The sequence below is a fragment of the Pseudorca crassidens genome, chromosome 2 (genome assembly GCF_039906515.1).
Source record: "Pseudorca crassidens isolate mPseCra1 chromosome 2, mPseCra1.hap1, whole genome shotgun sequence".
Classification (NCBI taxonomy): Eukaryota; Metazoa; Chordata; class Mammalia; order Artiodactyla; family Delphinidae; genus Pseudorca; species Pseudorca crassidens.
The window spans coordinates 182,785,458-182,802,861 of NC_090297.1; positions in this window are offsets into that span (position 1 = coordinate 182,785,458).

Sequence of the window (17,404 nt, forward strand, 5' to 3'; positions counted from 1 at the left end):
TATATATAGATATCCAGAACAATCACTTTAAGATAATCTATACAAAGAGATACAATAAAAATAAAACACAGTAAGTATATCAAAATGGAAGTCTAAAAAAATTTCAAGTAACCCACAGAATAAAGAAAATAGAGAAGTGAAAAATAGAGGGAACAAACAGAAAACAAGAAACTGAAATGTCAGACTTAAACCCTAACAGATCAATCATATTACATCAAGTGTAAATGGTCTAATTACACCAACTAAAAGACCTTGATTCACACAGTGGATTACTATTGATACAACCAACCACTTGATGAATTTCAAGGACAGTATGCATCTTCACAGAATGCCAGTGAATGCAGCTGTCAAGGTGCCTTAACTACCTGTCCCAGGAAACAGCAGCTTTGGCAATGTCATCATGGGTCTCACAGAGCCACCAACTGTGGTAGCAGTGATGAGGAAGAACACTCAAGTGGCCTTCTAAGTGGCAGACAGTAGCAAGGGGGAAGGAATAAAATGACAAAAATGAGTGAACATAACTGAGACCCTTATGGTTTTCCATGTAATGACTAGGATGTATTGAGTTTTAATTAAGTTAATGAGGCACAAAGAATGCTATGATGAGATGATAATTTACATTTTATTGGTGTTATTTTTCACTTTCTTCCATCAAATTTTTTATCAGAGGGGAAGATGGAGAAGAAAAATTCCCAGCTGAGTAAACATACACTGGACTCTGAAAACAAAATATGCAAAAAATAAGACACAGTTTCAGGAGGTGTTACCTTGTAGACAAAGCTGTCTATAGACCAATATATATATTATGAGTAATGCATTAATAATATTAATAAGCCAGTTAATTAAAATACATTGAGGCTTTAGTTCAGCAAAATAAAAAGCTTCAGAGGATTCACTGTAACTTGATGTGATTAGACTCCTGGCCAGCATGAAATGATAGGAGTGTAACTTAATTCAAAGAGGTATAATTAATGTAGGTGAAACATTACAGTAGCTCAGTTTAAGAAATTATAAATCTTCAGTTGAAACCCCATGAATCTAAGCATGGATGTATTTGCCTGGTATTTATGAGAGGAAAAAAAAGGAAAGATGAATAGGACTAATGTACCTCAGGCATACACTACAAAGCCAAATACAAAAAAATAAAGGTTATCTTCTGGATGCAAAGCACAGACTTCACAAATTAATGTAATGCTGCTGAGATTCAAAACTAGCTGTATGACTCCTTTTGGAAAAAATCAAAATATTTTAAAAATCCTTTCCTTGTCTTGCTGACAGTTTTAACTCCTATGAACTATATTTTAGTGGGGAATAAAGGCAATAAACAAGTAAACAAATAAGACAAAACTAGTTAATGATAAAGTTCTCTGAAGAAAATAAAGGTATGCTGATAGCAAAAAAAAGACATAGCTGCTGTTTTCACTGACAAGAGATTATACAAAGATATCTGAGTTTTTTAATACTTTGCTTCTAATGTCTCTGTCAAATAAAATTATTTTTCACACCAAAAAGTATGAACATACTTTGATAGAATAAATTTAAGTCTAAGATTGGTAAGATGATAATAAAACAGCATTTTGAGTCTCTCCTTTAAACCTCCAAAATACGTTATAAATGGAAAGGAATATGTTATGTACCAGATTAATATGTTGTCATCAGGGTAGACAGATGATGAGTCAAACCTAATGTGATGTAATCTGATGGCAATACATATAAAAACTTCCACTTGTGGCCAAAAAACCCACAACTGAACAAGAACAAGGTAGGGAAGACATACTGTCTTTCATATCCTATTTCATCACCAGGCAAGGTCATTATAAAATGTGAGTGATGAAAGGTTAAGAGCAAAGATAGAAATAGCAACTATTGTGTTGGATTATAGGGAATGGGGTGATATAGACTTTGGTAAGAAGCCAAAACCTCGTCAATGATGAAGTAGAGGCTGGTTTGGTCAGATACTGTGTTCCCTTAAAGAGACATATCAAACTGAAGGCTGGAAATCCCAGAATCAGAATCCCTAGGAAAATCAGTGATCAAACTATGAGAAGACAAAATACAGGCCCCTAAGCAGGCATGAGAACAATCCATACAATTAGCTATGAACAGCATTTCTGCTGTGTCAGTAATTTTCTTAAGGACAGAAAGCTTTATCACTGTACCTAAAATTTAACATGACCATATGAAATCTTTAGAGGTTTTGATCTGAAGACAGCCTAGTTTGAGTTAATATTGGGATGCAGATACCAAAAAGTAATAATAATAAATTATAATAATATTTATTAGTATGTTTTAAGAGAAATACAGTATGAAGAACTAGAGTGTGCTGCTGGTGTTCCACTACTGTGTTCTAGTTCAAAGATCCATGAAATTTGTACTGGGAGCCATAACTTAAGAGAAGTGAAAAACAGGAGGGTTTTCACAGGACAGTAAACTTAATGAAAAATGAAATCAAATGTTTATTCTGGATTAAAGAGACCTCAGTAAAACAAGGTAGCTGTGTTCAAATACTTGACTTATCATAAGGGGGTATGATTTGTTCTATATAATCTCAAGGAGTGGATTGAAGACTAGTGGTTGATCTAAAATAGACACCTATCTTAATTAAAAATAAAAATGAACTCTGAGGATTTTTTTTTTCAAAATTGAATGAACTAGATCAGGATATAGTGAGTTAAAATAAAAGCATAGATTGTAATAAATACCATATAGGGAGAAGAACTAAAATACTGAATAAGGTGATTCAAGTAGATAACTAGGACATTTTTGACCCTAAGATTCCATAATTGTAGTCATTAAGTGTCAAAGTGACCAATTTGAATTTTATTTTAGGCCATTGACTCAGCATTTGAAGAAGTGTAGAAAGGGAGACTGTGGAGAAAAGAAAGTACATGAAAAGCAGAAGTAATTCCAAGAAAAATCAGTCTGTTCTCACTGTCTTTTTTAAAAAAATCTTATCCATCATTATCACTACTATAATCATTTAATTCTCCTTAAAATTCTTGAATGGTACTAGACTTCTCATTCAGTAGAATTTCTCAGCCTGGTGTTCAAATGTTTCTAATAATTAATCTATAACAACTCTCCAACCCAAGTTTTTAATTTAAGTCAAATTCATTCTCATGTTTCCAACCTTCCTTCCTCACCAGTGTCCTCTATTCTTACCTAATTTGTTCCCACTAAGATATGTAGCAAAATACTGGTCAGAGAACAGACTCTTTTTTTTTTAATTTTTATCTTATTTATTTATTTTTTATACTGCAAGTTTTTATTAGTTATCCACTTTATACATATTAGTGTATATATGTCAATTCCAATCTCCCAGTTCATCACACAACCACCACCACCACCCCGCCGCTTTCCCCCCTTGGTGTCCATACTTTTTTTCTACATCCTGGTCTCAATTTCTGCCCTGCAAACCAGTTAATCTGTACCATCTTTCTAGGTTCCACATATATGCATTAATATACGATATTTGTTTTTCTCTTTCTGACTTACTTCACTGTATGACAGTCCTAGATCCATCCACATCTCAACAAATGACTCAATTTCATTCTTTTTTATGGCTGAGTAATATTCCATTGTATATATGTACCACATCTTCTTTATCCATTCATCTGTCGATGGGCATTTAGGTTGCTTCCATGACCTGGCTGTTGTAAATAGTGCTGCAATGAACATTGGGGTGCATGTGTCTTTTTGAATTATGGTTTTCTCTGTGTATATGCCCAGTACTGGGATTGCTGGATCATATGGTAATTCTATTTTTTAGTTTTTTAAGGAACCTCCATAGTGGCTGTATCAATTTACATTCCCACCAACAGTGCAAGAGTGTTCCCTTTTCTCCATACCCTCTCCAGCATTTGTTGTTTGTAGATTTTCTGATGATGCCCATTCTAACTGGTGTGAGGTGATACCTCATTGTAGTTCTGATTTGCATTTCTCTAATAATTAGTGATGTTGAGCAGCTTTTCATGTGCTTCTTGGCCATCTGTATGTCTTCTTTGTAGAAATGCCTATTTAGGTCTTCTGCCCATTTTTGGATTGGGATTCTTCACAAACAACTGTAAAGTAGGCAGTAACTAACCATGCTCTATAGCCTGAAGCTGCATTGTAGAGTGGAATCCTTATAGGGTTCACTTTTCCTCCAGCCTTATGAATCTCTAGGAACATCTATTTAGCTGTGGAGTCACTGATGAACTTATAATGCACGTTTCCATCAGTTGATACCTAGGCATAGCCAGTTTCAACCATAGAAACAAATACTTGCTGAATACCTTAATATCAGAGATACAACAGCACGGACCCTAAAAGTAATGCATAATCAAAGAGGGAAGAAAGAAAAGAAAACAGAGTGTGAAATTACAGCAGATCTCAGTGTGCACTGGAGGAGTCCCTAACAGTGGTGCTTAAATATATTCTTATGTTAATCAGTCAAGGTCTTATAACACGAAGTAAATCTAAGTTGATCTGAAGGGTAAGACTTAGCCAGGCAATGAAAAATGGTACAGAGTCTGGAAGCAAGGGGAACTGTATGTACAAAGCACCAGGAACAAGAAGATGTGGTATATTCAGTGATCTGCAAATTTTTTAGTATAAAGGAGAGATAAGAGATGAGGCTGGAGAGGTGAAAAGGAGACAGTGAAAGATATTTGATGCCATGCTAAAAAGTTTCTTTTTTGTCTGTAAAAGATAATCTGTAAGACAGTGTTAACGTAAAAAGAAGTTTTTGATCCATGGAGGAAGATGCTGTCTCAGTGTCTTGCTATTAGAAATTTGTGTCTTTAGGTCTTCAAGACAAGTTCAACTGTTTATATCATGGTGTCACTAGTACTAAGTCAATACTGGTAACACTTCATTCAGTGTACAATGGTTTCAAATAAGGCCAGGCAATAACATAACTCAGATCATGTACATAGGGGTCAGGAGTGGTCTTCCTGAGAGAAATAAAAGGTTAATGAAAGAAAAGTGAAAAGTTTTGTTCTTCTGTGATTTGTAGGTCATTGGTTGGAACTCACAAGCATTTCTTCATGTAAACATTGTGGCAAACAGTGGTAAAACATTCTGCTTCTTCCCTCCTTCCAACAAATAGGAGGCAGGAACCCTGGCTTCCTGGACCTAAGGTGATGCTTTATAAGTAAAGACAGAAAATGAGATGAGTAGAGGTTATGGAGAGAGCAGGTTAAGAAACGGAAGGCAGAAGAGAGAACAAGTACTCCAGGGAGAGGTACCAGTAAGTGCCCAGAATGTGCTTCTTATGTAACTATCTGGGGACCTTTCTCTTCCTCCAGCCTCCATCTTTTGCTTCCGATCATCCATACTTTCCCACCCAAGCCAATCTGATATTAGAAACAGTCAGCCAGCCTTATGTTCCTCTGGCAGAGTGTGCTGTGTGTATGTGTGAGATTTTCTAAGGGTGTTGTTATTGTTATGCTGTCTTTCCGTCTTCAGAGAATGAGATAAGGCCAATTCAGTAGACTAAGGCACAGAACATCAACCCTGTTCTGTTTCAAGGGGTTTTTTTTTTAGATTTTTACTGGAGTAGAGTTGATTTACAATGTTGTGCTAGTTTCAGCTGTATAGCAAATTGAATCAGTTATACATATACATACATCCACTCTTTTTTAGATTCTTTTCCATACAGGCCATTACAGAGTATTGAGTAGAGTTCCCTGTGCTGTACAGTAGGTCCTTGTTAGTTTTCTATTTTATATATAGTAGTGTGTATGTGTCCAAGGGTTTTTAATCTAAGGAGGAAGTTATGCGAGGTGTAAACAGGGAAAGGGTATGAAACAGAAAGTTCAACTTTTTGTTTTTCCCCTCTCCTTTCTTTTTGTCATAACTAGTCTTTCTGCCCAATTCCCTGGCCTGAACTCACCTTGGGGTGGAATGAGAAATTCAAACTACACTTCTATGGAAGGCAGAATTAGAAAATTGTGCAATTAAACATTGAAAACTACAGACTTAAAAACAGCCTTAAATATTGATTTTTTTTTTTTACTCTAAAGGATTGTTTAAAATACACTTAATTTCAAAATTATTCTGCTTTTAATAAAACATGCAATATAATGACAAAGATCAAGATAAAAAACTGATTCATTGTTTAGAGCTGTGTTTAAGTTATTTTCCTTGCTAAATAGGCCTTTGTATCTTTATAGTTTTGGTCAACTTTTATTAACTGGAACATAAGCTCTTATTTTTGGCTACAACTTCAATAAAAATGCCTTTTCAATGGGGGAAAGTATCTTCCTGTCTGACAAATGCACAATGCATAAAATATTAAAGATCTTAAAACATAAAAGTGGTGTGACCCCAGAGAGAGGACTTCTTTATACACATGGTACTTCCCTAATCAAAACAGATATGTTCTGTCATCCCTGAGCTGAGATTTGGTCTCCTTGACCTTATCCAACCTGTGCAATAAACCAACAAAGTTTTAAGTGATGTTTCCGGTAGCTACAACATTTAACATGTAAGAAATCAAATCCCAGATCCAATTAATAAAATGCAACCTCAATATTGAACTATTAAACAAAATTTCCGAAAACCACATGAATCCAAAGAAAAAGAAATTATCTTAATCAAAAACATCATTAGTATAAATTAACTAATTCTATCCAAGGGACCATAAGCTCTTTAAAAACATAATTTTAATAAAATGATAAAACATTGATTTAAAAGATATATATATAATTAATCACAAATATCAGCTGTTAAAGTGGTGTTAAGGGAAACTAAATGCTTTAAATCACAAATTACCACCATTTAGAATCTAACACAGTAAAATTAAATGTTTAAGAAGCAAATTGATATCTCCAAAGTAAATAAGATGTTAGTATTTTTATTTTTAACACTTTCCATACAACAATGACGTTCTGCTTTTCTTTATTCTGTTTAATATTTCCTGGGAAAATAAGCATTAAGAACCAGGAGAACAAGGATGAATTAGATTCAGTTCAATTTATGGAAATTCAGTCTTATGATACTCTTCAAAGATAGCTAATACTCAAGAACAATTTTCCCTGGTCTCTTTATTTTGTTATACTCTTTACAATGTCTTCTCTGTTAATAAGTTGCTACAGGCCTTTCAAGTTTTCTTACCATTTAGTTTTGACTTCCACGTCACATTTCTTGACACAAAGGCTTCATCAGGTATACTGCAAGCTGAGTTTCCCACTGCAGTATCGGCCAAGGTTACTACTCAGCTGCCATAATTGAGGGTTCCATTCCTATTCTCTGAAGATAGAGTATGGTACTCTCTGTGGGTCAGTGACGTTGAATAAGTATGTTTGTCACCACTTGATTGAATAGTTCAGTATTCTTGGGATTTCGACTCCCATATTTTCTGTGATGTGGACACATTAAGAGCCGAAGTGCTCCATTCGATGAAAGAGATCACCCCAGCAGCAGTCATCAAAGCTACCATTGAGCAAAAAGACATGCTAAGCACACTGCCTGGAAAGTTTTCAGATGTGTTAGAGGAGTAAAAGGAGGTCCACTGGTTAGGATTCTGCAAATATTGGGTTGGCCAAAAAGTATCTTGGCAATTGTTTGGTTATATGCCTTTTCAACTCTTTCATACTATTGGTCTTTCAAAAATAGTGGAGAGAGTAGAAATGGACCACAAAGTCTTCCCTCAACTAGTAAGTTCTTCTAAAAAATCTCTCTTACATTCACAGTGTAATGAGGCAAGTTAGAAGTGAGAGTGAGTGAAAGAGTCAGAACAGTGTTTCTCAACACTTCCTGGGCTAATTTTTATCACCTTGAGGCAGGGCTGTAGATGGAGTGAAAGCACACATCTGATGCCTCTTCTTTCCTTGTGAACCTTATCAGACTTCAAACCCCTGCCTGGTGTGAGACAAAATATATTCAACAGTAGAGAAACCACACTGAATTTGCTAATGTTATCTTAATATGCTCATCACATCAAATGTTAAATACTCCCTACATTTCAAAATTGCACTGTCCAATATTGTAGTCACTTGCCAGATGTGACGATATCAATTTAAATTTACTTTTATTAAAGTTTCAGCACCTCGGTCACACTAGCCATATTTTAAGTACTCAGTAGCCACATGTGGTCAGTGGCTACCATATAACATTCCCACTATCACAGGAAGCTCTGCTAGCACTGCTTTAGAATATAAAATTTGGCCAACTTTATAGCTATAGCAGCCATCTCCATTTAAAGTAATTAAATATCTGTATGATGTGTACTTTTCTTGTAGTTTTTCCTGTTTCCGAGAACATAGGATTTCCCTCTGCTTGGGTTTAAAATAGACATACAAGTTTTAATCTGTACACAAAAATATGTCAGCAACTTCTGAGTGAAAGCAAATGTGGTCCGAGTGCCTCCTGCATCTGTCCCTGCCCAGAAAGATGGTCTTTCACACAGTGTTAAAAATCGTTCCAGTTGGTTGAGTCCAGACTTTTCACTTACAGACACCTGCTGTCCACTCAGAGCCATCAGAGCGGCTCGTGGGGTGGGTGTTTCCGGTGGTCTCAGCTTGTCCACCAGCACCTTTGGAGAAACAAAGGGTGCAGTGCCGTGTCCTACGGCACCTGCATCGGGGCATCAAAGTAAAGCCCACATTCCTCACCACACATTTAACTCTGCAATCCTACACCGGAAAGTGTTCTCCCTGACCCAGACTGGTAATCAGCTTCTGCCCTAAAGCATGAGAAAAAGGCCATTAATTCTACAGGGAACTGGGTTTTACAAGGATCACTTCAGCATGAAAAACAGAATACAAACAGCCTTTAACTCGTGTTTCTTTGTCCCTCCCCTTAAAGTGGAACATGGGAGGGTTTATACTTCTTGTTATTTTAAAAAGAAAGCAATATTGACCCCAATCTAGAATATTGCTGGATGCTGTGTAGAGAAATGGAAATGTGAGAGGTTCAGGTGGAAAGTATCTAAGTGTCTTGCTAGGGGCGCACTATTCTTTCTTCTAACTGCAAAATGTATAAAAGGTGTTAGGGCTTACAGAACCTTTTTATTGTTTTGTTTTACAGCTCAAAGAATGGCCCATGGAGATTTAACCCCCTTTACCTCTAAGAAAAATGTGAACCTTCCCATCTGAAGGAGGGGGGAGGGGAAGAGGCAGGAAGAGAAAGATCGCTTTCTAGTCCTTGGCATGAACTGCCCCAAAGCTGGCGTGGGTGGCCGCCACCCAGATGGCTGTTCCCTTTGCAGCCTCACTGGAGAGCAGACGCCTAGGGCTGCTGTGAGAGGGGAGAGCTCCCGTCCCACGCGGGGCTAAACTAGATGGGAGAATCTAGCCTGTTATCCTGTCTCTCTAGTAACACAAAAGGACTTTTCTTCATGGCAAAGTTTTCCCTAATAAACCTTTTTGGAAGTATTCACTATGGCATAACAAAAATGTTTCAAAACCATTTGTATTTTTTAATTTTCTCCCAGTTATATTGTCAGATCCAGAAAACTGATAAAATAATCCTTATTACAGTAAGACTGGCATTACTATGACAACAGTGATAGAATCACAACTATCTAACAGTTGCATTGTACTTTATAATTGACAAAGAATGTGATTTTCCAAGTATCTTATCATTAGAACCTCATATCAGTTGTGTGATGTAACAGGAGGGTTATTAAAAGTCCTATAAATTTGAGTTAATGAGCCAACTTCTTTCACATTTTAACAGGGACTTTCTGGAGATGGAATTTCTTGACACCCAAGATCAAAGCATTGTTGATAGCTTGTAATCATGATTTTATTTCATTTTTTTTCAGGGGACAAGGGAGAGGCCCCATTTGCCCAATAAAGAGCACACTATAAAAGGTACCAATACTCCTTTTCACAGAATCCTCGTTCTTTAAGGCCTAGGGTAAGTGTTACCTCCTCTGGGAAGCCTGCCTTGCTGCCCAAGGAGTATTCTTTGTTCTTTCCCTTGCTGCCAGAGGTACTTGATCAAAGCTTCTATGTTTGTATCCTCCATGGATTGTGAGTTCTTTCAGGATTGTTTTATCCTCTTGTACATGAGCAGCATGTAAGCCAGTACTTACAGCACAAAATAGATACTCAGTAAATAATATTGACTGACCCATGATGTAAATGAGGAAATGAATTAATAAATGATTCATAAGTGGAACCACTTCTGTGTGTTGAAGATGGTTCACCAAGTCAAGGCTTCTAAATTTAGCAAGGATTTATAAACTGGAGGATCTGGAGGGGCTCTGAAGTTGTAACTCAGAACCCCGCTTGTCAGGGTCAAGTGTAGCTTGACATCAGCACCCTGAAAGCTGCATCTTTTGAAATGCTTCAAAATATGATAACAGTCTTAAGAGATATGCAGATATACAGAAATTGATTAGAATATTAGATGTGTCTAATGTTCCCTATGAGGACACCTTATAATTCTGTCCTTCCCATAAACTAAGAAATTCATAAGGAATGGAATGCATTCTGGTTACTCTTTTAAAGGCTTGCAAACATCCTCAAAGGCAGCATCTTGCAGGCAAGGCTCCTGGCAACAGTCTACTGATTTGTTAAGTATTCAGTTCTGAAAAAGAGAAGGCAAATGTGGAGAGCGTCTTCTGATCCTGGCTGCTGAAACACAGCGGTTATCACTAACGCTGATAAGCTGCTTGTCAGCACTCTGACTCCACGTTATACGAAGCTGCAGGCTCTCCTCGCTGATTAGCACGAGAGCTAGTAAAAGGCTTCAATAGCGACATTTGAGACAGATCTTCTGTAGCTTCAAACACGGAATCAACAGAGTTCTTTATGGAAGCCCAGCTGAAGTTCATACTTCACACCTTGGTACATTAAAAACATTAATTTCACTCAGCCTTTATAATCAGAGAGTCCCACCTACAGACATTTATTTGAAGATGTCTGAGGGCCCGCACAAGTAGAGAAGTAGTAATACTTCTAAAGAAAACTGCTCCTTGGAAAAGGTAGAGATTAGGAAGAGTAATAATTATACCTGAAATGTTAATAACTGGATATCTTTTTCTGTAAATACTCTTACAAGTATTTACATTTAAAAAGATAAAATTGCTAAAAAAAATTAGAAGAATAAGCAGTATCAGTGAAAAATGGGCAATTTTCTTTTTTGTTGATGTTACTGCCTAGTTTCCTTAGTAATTCTCCTATGTGAGCCTGGAAAACTGAAGGAGAGTATTATTATGCAAAGCATTCTGGCACAAATGGCATCACATATCTCATAGATTGGGGATTTCTTGAAAAAAAAAGAAGAAAGAAAAGAAAAATGAAGCATTCAGTGTTTGGGGTTTTCAGTGAAAATTCATTGCTGTGCTTGCCAATACTATCCTGCAGCTGGATGTATGCTACTGCTACATCCCGTTTCATCCCCAGGAGGGGAGAAACTAGAAATTCAAACAGCTTCATATTAAGCTCTTAAATTCAAATTAGGGGACAGTAGAATATAACTTTTAATAAATTTTAACATTTCTCTCTTCACAAAGATCACATAAGAAATATTATTCAGAGATTAGGGAGTATAGGTGGAAAACATCAAATGTCTTTAAAATTATTGTGAGATAATATTAGTGAAAATGAGAAAAGCAAGCATTGTAGGCTTTTAAATTCAATATAAAGGAAACAAATGATGCAGTCCCCTTAACAAAGCAATGAACTCAGCTACTAAGAACTCTAAATCTGTAATATTTGCAACATCTATCTGTAGCTTCCCTCTTGGCCCAAATGAGGGTTGGGTTTTCTTAATGTAAAAGGGAAATCAATCATGTCTATTTCAAATTTATATTCAAGGCTAACCTGTCTCAGAAGAGAAATTCCTGGAGGGCTGCTGGGTTATGACAGCTCTTCCCTTTGACCCGCTGCCAAGACTAAGCTAATCCTGTTTCATTCCTTTGTTGCCATCTTCCTCATCCATAATCGTCAGTCTGGAAGGGGTGGAGGAAACATAGTTAAGAGGGAAATTTTCATGTATTCGGATCTCCATTCCATATCATTATATTCCAAACTACTTAGAGATCTTAAAATGCTTCGTGATGTTGTTCAGTAATACACAGTAATCTTGAAGAGCGAAATAGTCATCAGAAGGCTAGAGAAATGCAAATACTATTTGAATTTTTTTTAAATCTTTTTTATTATTGAGAATTTCAAACATATTTGAAAATAATATAACAAAATCCTGAAAACTTATCACACAGCTTCAGCAATTATCCACTCTTATACTCTACCCCATCGCCTATAATGTATCTACTTTCTCCAGCCTGTAAACTTTTGAAGTAAGTCCCAAACATCCTAGTATTTCATCTCTCCATTTCAGTATATGTCTCTAAAACAACTCACTTATTAATATAGTGAAAATATCAATATCCTAGCTAAAAAATTGAACAATTTTAAAAATATTATCAAATATCCAGTAAGCATGCAAACTTCCCACTATCTCATAAATGCTATAAATGGATTTATTTTATAGTTTATTTGAATCAGAACCCAAGTAAGATGATTTTTTATGTTTCTTTCAATTGTTGGTTTTCTTCTCTGTCCCTACTTCTTTCTCCCTTTTATTTCTCTTTTATTTTTTGTTGCGTTGTTGTTAAAGAAACACAGGGTTTTTTTTTAATGTACTTGAATAGCTTCCTCTGTCTTCTGTATATCCTGAATATTGGTAGTTGGAGCTAAAATTTTGATCAGATTTGGATTAGATATTTTTCCAATACAATTTCATGGGTGGTGGGCTGTTTTATCAGAAGGCAAAAAATGTCTGATTTTCTCTCTTTTGTGATGTTAGCAGACATTGATATTCAATGCTTAGATCAAGTAGTTCTTTAGGGAAGAAAATAGTAATATTCAAGCTCTATTCTTTCTTCTTCATTTATTAGGTGGAATACTATTATAAAGTGAAACTTCCTCTGATCTACTCTTAGGTTATCCAATGGTATATTAGTATGGGAAACGCAGGGTAAATGTTTGATTCTTTCTCTTTATGTACCCATTTCCAAAATAATGATTTCAGTTCTTAGCATATTCTGATGGTGATCAGTTAGGTCTTTTTATTGGCATTATAATAAAGTCATGGAAGTAAACATTTAATATATTTCTGTACATTGCACCTATTATTTTCATTGGTGTTCAAATTAAATCATGTTAGCCCATGGGAGGCTCTTCAATTTGACTCTTGAGATCTTTTGAAACTACTTGAATAGTTTTTGATAGATTCATGGCTATATTGTATTACAAGATATTTCAGCCATCTTTGCATGTTTCCTGTCCCAGACCTGGAAAACCTTTTTGCTAAGGATCCTCAGGTTCTTTTCCATAGGAAATGGTCCAATCTGTAGAGAACATAGCTTGGATTTAGGTACTAGTTGCATGTGTCACACCTGGATTGTCACACTCATTGTTTCCTTTTCAGTAGACAGAACTAGGTATAAGTTCTTGCTTTTTAAAGAGAAAGTATTTCATGCCTTATATGAAATTTTCTTTTAATATTCAGGTTTTTACATTTGTATTTTCTTTCTCCTATGCAATCAGTCTCAATTTTAAGGAAAATAGTTTTTATGTCAATGTGTTTCTAGTCATTTTTATTCTTTGAAGTTCATTTTCTGGAAGATTCCTCAGGAAGGGTGTAAGGGTATTCATCATGAACTTGTATGTTGTTAACAATTTGTTGGTAACTGAATATAAAATCTTGTCTCACACTTTGTTCTTTGGTCATCTTAGAAAGTTACTCCATTGTCTTCTGTCATTGCTGCCCTTCAGTAGCATTGCCATTGTAAAGTCTAATTGCATCCTGAATTTCTTTCTTGCTTGGAATTTTTATCTTTAAGGTCCAATGATTTTATTAAATGTTTTTGGTGCGTTAGATTTTTATTGTTGCTGTAATAAAATACCACAAACAGCTTAAAGCAACACAAATTTATCCTCTTATAGTTCTCTAGGTCAGATATCCAAAATGGGTCTCAGTGGGCTAAAACGAGCATATCAGCAAAGATGTATTCCTTTCTGGAGGCTCTAAGGGACAATATGTTTCCTTGCCTTTTCCAGCTTCGAGATGCCGCCCACATTCCTTGGGTCATGGACCCCTTCCTTCCTCTTCAAAGCCAGCACCATCATATCTCCCTCGATCCTTTTTCGGTAGTCACATTGCTCTCCCACCACAGCCAGGAAAAGTTCTCCTCCGTTCAGGAGTCGTGTGATTAGATAGGGCCCACTCAGCACAGGATAATCTCGTCTCAAGGTCCTTAACCTTAATCACAGCTGTAAAGTCCCTTTGTCATGCAAGGAAACATACAATTCTGAAGATTAGGGTGCAGACATCTTTAAGGGGTCATTATTCTTCTACCACGCTTGATATTGTTTGTTCTGGGTCAATTTCCCAGGGAACATGGTGGATCATTTCAATATGGAGTTTCAAATCTTAACCTTATGTTTGAAACATTTTTTTGAATTACAGGTTTTTATTGTCACTATTGTTCTATTCCACTGCATTGCTTTACTTTTCCAGAGACTCCTGTTATATATGTTGAGCTTCTTTACTTGCTTCTAATTTACCAATTTCACTCTAATACTTTTTATTTCTTTCTTCATTTCTTTCATTTTTTTTCTTTTCACCTATTTCTCTTAAGTTATTACATATTGTATTTATTTACTCTTGTGTTCTTTTGATTTAGTCTTTATTTCTGAATGTTTTTTCTTTTATTTTAATTCTCTTCTGGGTTCTACCACTCAATTTATATTAGACTTTTTTTTAGAATAGTTTTAGATTAACAGAAAACCTGAGCAGATGATACAGAGAGTTCCCATAATCTCCCCTCCATTTATTAGCATCAAATATTAGTTTGTTATATCTATCACAAATAATTAACCAATATCAATACATTATGACTAACTAATGTCCACAATTTACATTAAGGTTCATTCTTTGTGTTTTATAGGTCTTGGGTTTTGATAAAGGCATAATGTCATGTACCCTACATTATAATACCCTACAGAATAGTTTCTCTGCCCTAAAAAATCCCCTATGAATAGGTGTTCCACCTATTCGGCTCTCATTTCTTCCCCTAATGATTTGGAATGGTTTCCAAACCATTCACCTTTTACGTTCTCTATAGTAAGTTCTCTCTCCAGAATGGTCATGTAGTTGGAATTGAAGAGTATTTAGCTTTTCAGATGACTTTGTTCATGTAGTAATATGCCTTTAAAGTTACTCCATGTGTTTTCATGGCTTTGTAGCTCATTTCTTTTTATTGTTGAGTAATATTCCATTGTATAGATATACCAGTTAGTATATCCAGTCACTTACTGAAGGACTTCTCGGTTGCTTCCAGTCTCTGACCATTATGAATAAAGCTGCTATAAACATTCATGCATAGGCTTTTGTGTGGATATAAGATTTCAACTGCACTGGACAAATATCTAGGAGTACAACTGCTAGATAGTAAAACTATGTTTAGCTTTCTAAGAGACTGTCAAATGGTCTTCCAAAGTGTCAGTACCATTGTATATTTGTACCAGCAAAGATGACAGTCCCTGTAGCTCTGCATCAGGGCCAACACTGTCAGGTTTTTGGAATTCAGCCATTCTAATAGGTTTGTAGTAGCACTTCACTGTTGTTTTAATTGCAAATTAGTATATGCTGTTGAGCATCTTTTGTATGCATATTTGTAATCCGTACATCTTCTTTGTTGAAGTGTTCAATTCTTTTTTCCATTTTTCAATTGGCTTGTTTTCTGTTTGTTTTTTCATTATTGAATTTTAAGGGTTTGTTTTATATTTTGGATGCAAGTTCTTTATCATATGTATGTTTTGCAGATATTTTCATCCATTATATGGCTTGCCTTTTTATTCTCAAGAATGTCTTTAAGTAGAGCAGAAGTTTTTATTTTTAGTAAAATGTATAAGTTATTAATTTTTTTCAAGGAAAAGGCTTTTGTTGTTGTATATAAAAACATTGTCAAATCCAAGGTCATCTAAATTTTCTCCTGTGTTGTTTTCTAGAAGTTTTATAATTTTGTGCCTTACATGGTCTATAATGTTCTATGATATATTCTGAGTTAATTTTTTGTGAAAGGTGTAAGTTCTGTGTCTAGATTCAACTTTTTTTTTTGCTTATGGATGTCCAATTGTTTTAGCATCATTTGTTGAAAAGATTATCCTTTCCTCCATTGAATGACCTTGTCTCCTTTGTCAAAGGAGACACATTGTCACACTATACTTGTCACACTAAACTTGTGTGAGTTTATTTCTGGGCTCTCTATTCTGTTCCATTGATCTAGTTGTCTAGTCTTTAGTGAGTACTAAGTTGTCTTGATTAATTTAACTTTGTAGTAGATCTTCAAGTTAATTCTCCAATTTTTTTTCAGCATTGTTTTGACTCTTCTGGGAATTTTGCCTTTCCATATAAACTGCAAAATCAGTTTGTCATATCCACAAAATTAGATTTTTGATTGAGATTACATTAGATCTAGTTAGGAATAATTGACACTCTAATATTATTGAATCTTTCTACCAGTGAACATGGAGTATCTCTCCATTTTTTTCAAATGTCTTTGATTTCTTTTATTAGAGTTTACAGTTTTCTTCACATAGCTCCTGTATAGTTTTGTTAAATTTATAGCTAAGTAATTATTTTGATGCTAATGTAACTAATTATGATTTTAATATCAACTTCTAACTTTTTATTACTGGTATATAAGAAAGAAATTGACTTTTGTATATTAACCATATTTCCTGCAACCTCTATATAGTTGCTTATTAGTTCCAGTAGGTTTTGTTTTGTTTTTCTATTCTTTGGTTTTTTTCTTCATAGGACACTCATGTCATCTGCAAACACAGGTTTATATCTTCCTTCCCTATGTGTACACCTTGTATTTTTTTTAAGTCATATTGTATTAGCTAGGACTTCTCACACAGTATTGAATAAGAATGGTGAGAGGGGTTATCCCTGCCTCATTCTCATATTTAAGGGAAAGGCATCTAATTTCTCACCACTAAGTATGATGTTAGCTATAGGTTGTTCTCAGGTGTTCTTTATCAAGTTGAGGAAGTTCTCCTCTGTTCCTAGCTGATTGAGAGATTTTATAATGAATGGGTGTCTAATTTTGTCAAATGCTTTTCCTGTATCTATTAAGTTTATGATTCTTCTTCTTTAGCCTGTTGATGTGATTGATTACATTGACTAATTTTTGAATTTTGAACAAGCTTTGCATACCTGAAATAAGCCCCACTTGGTCATGCTGTATAATCCCTTTTACACATTGTTTGATTCAATTTCTTAATATTTTGTTGAGGATTTTCACATCTACCTTCATGGGAGATTGGCCCCTTCTTTTCCTTTCTTGTGATGTCTTGATCTGGTTTTGGTATTTTGGTAATGCTGGCCTCATAAAATGAGTTAGAAAGTAATCCTCTGCTTCTATTGTCTAGAAGAGATTATAGAGAATTGACTT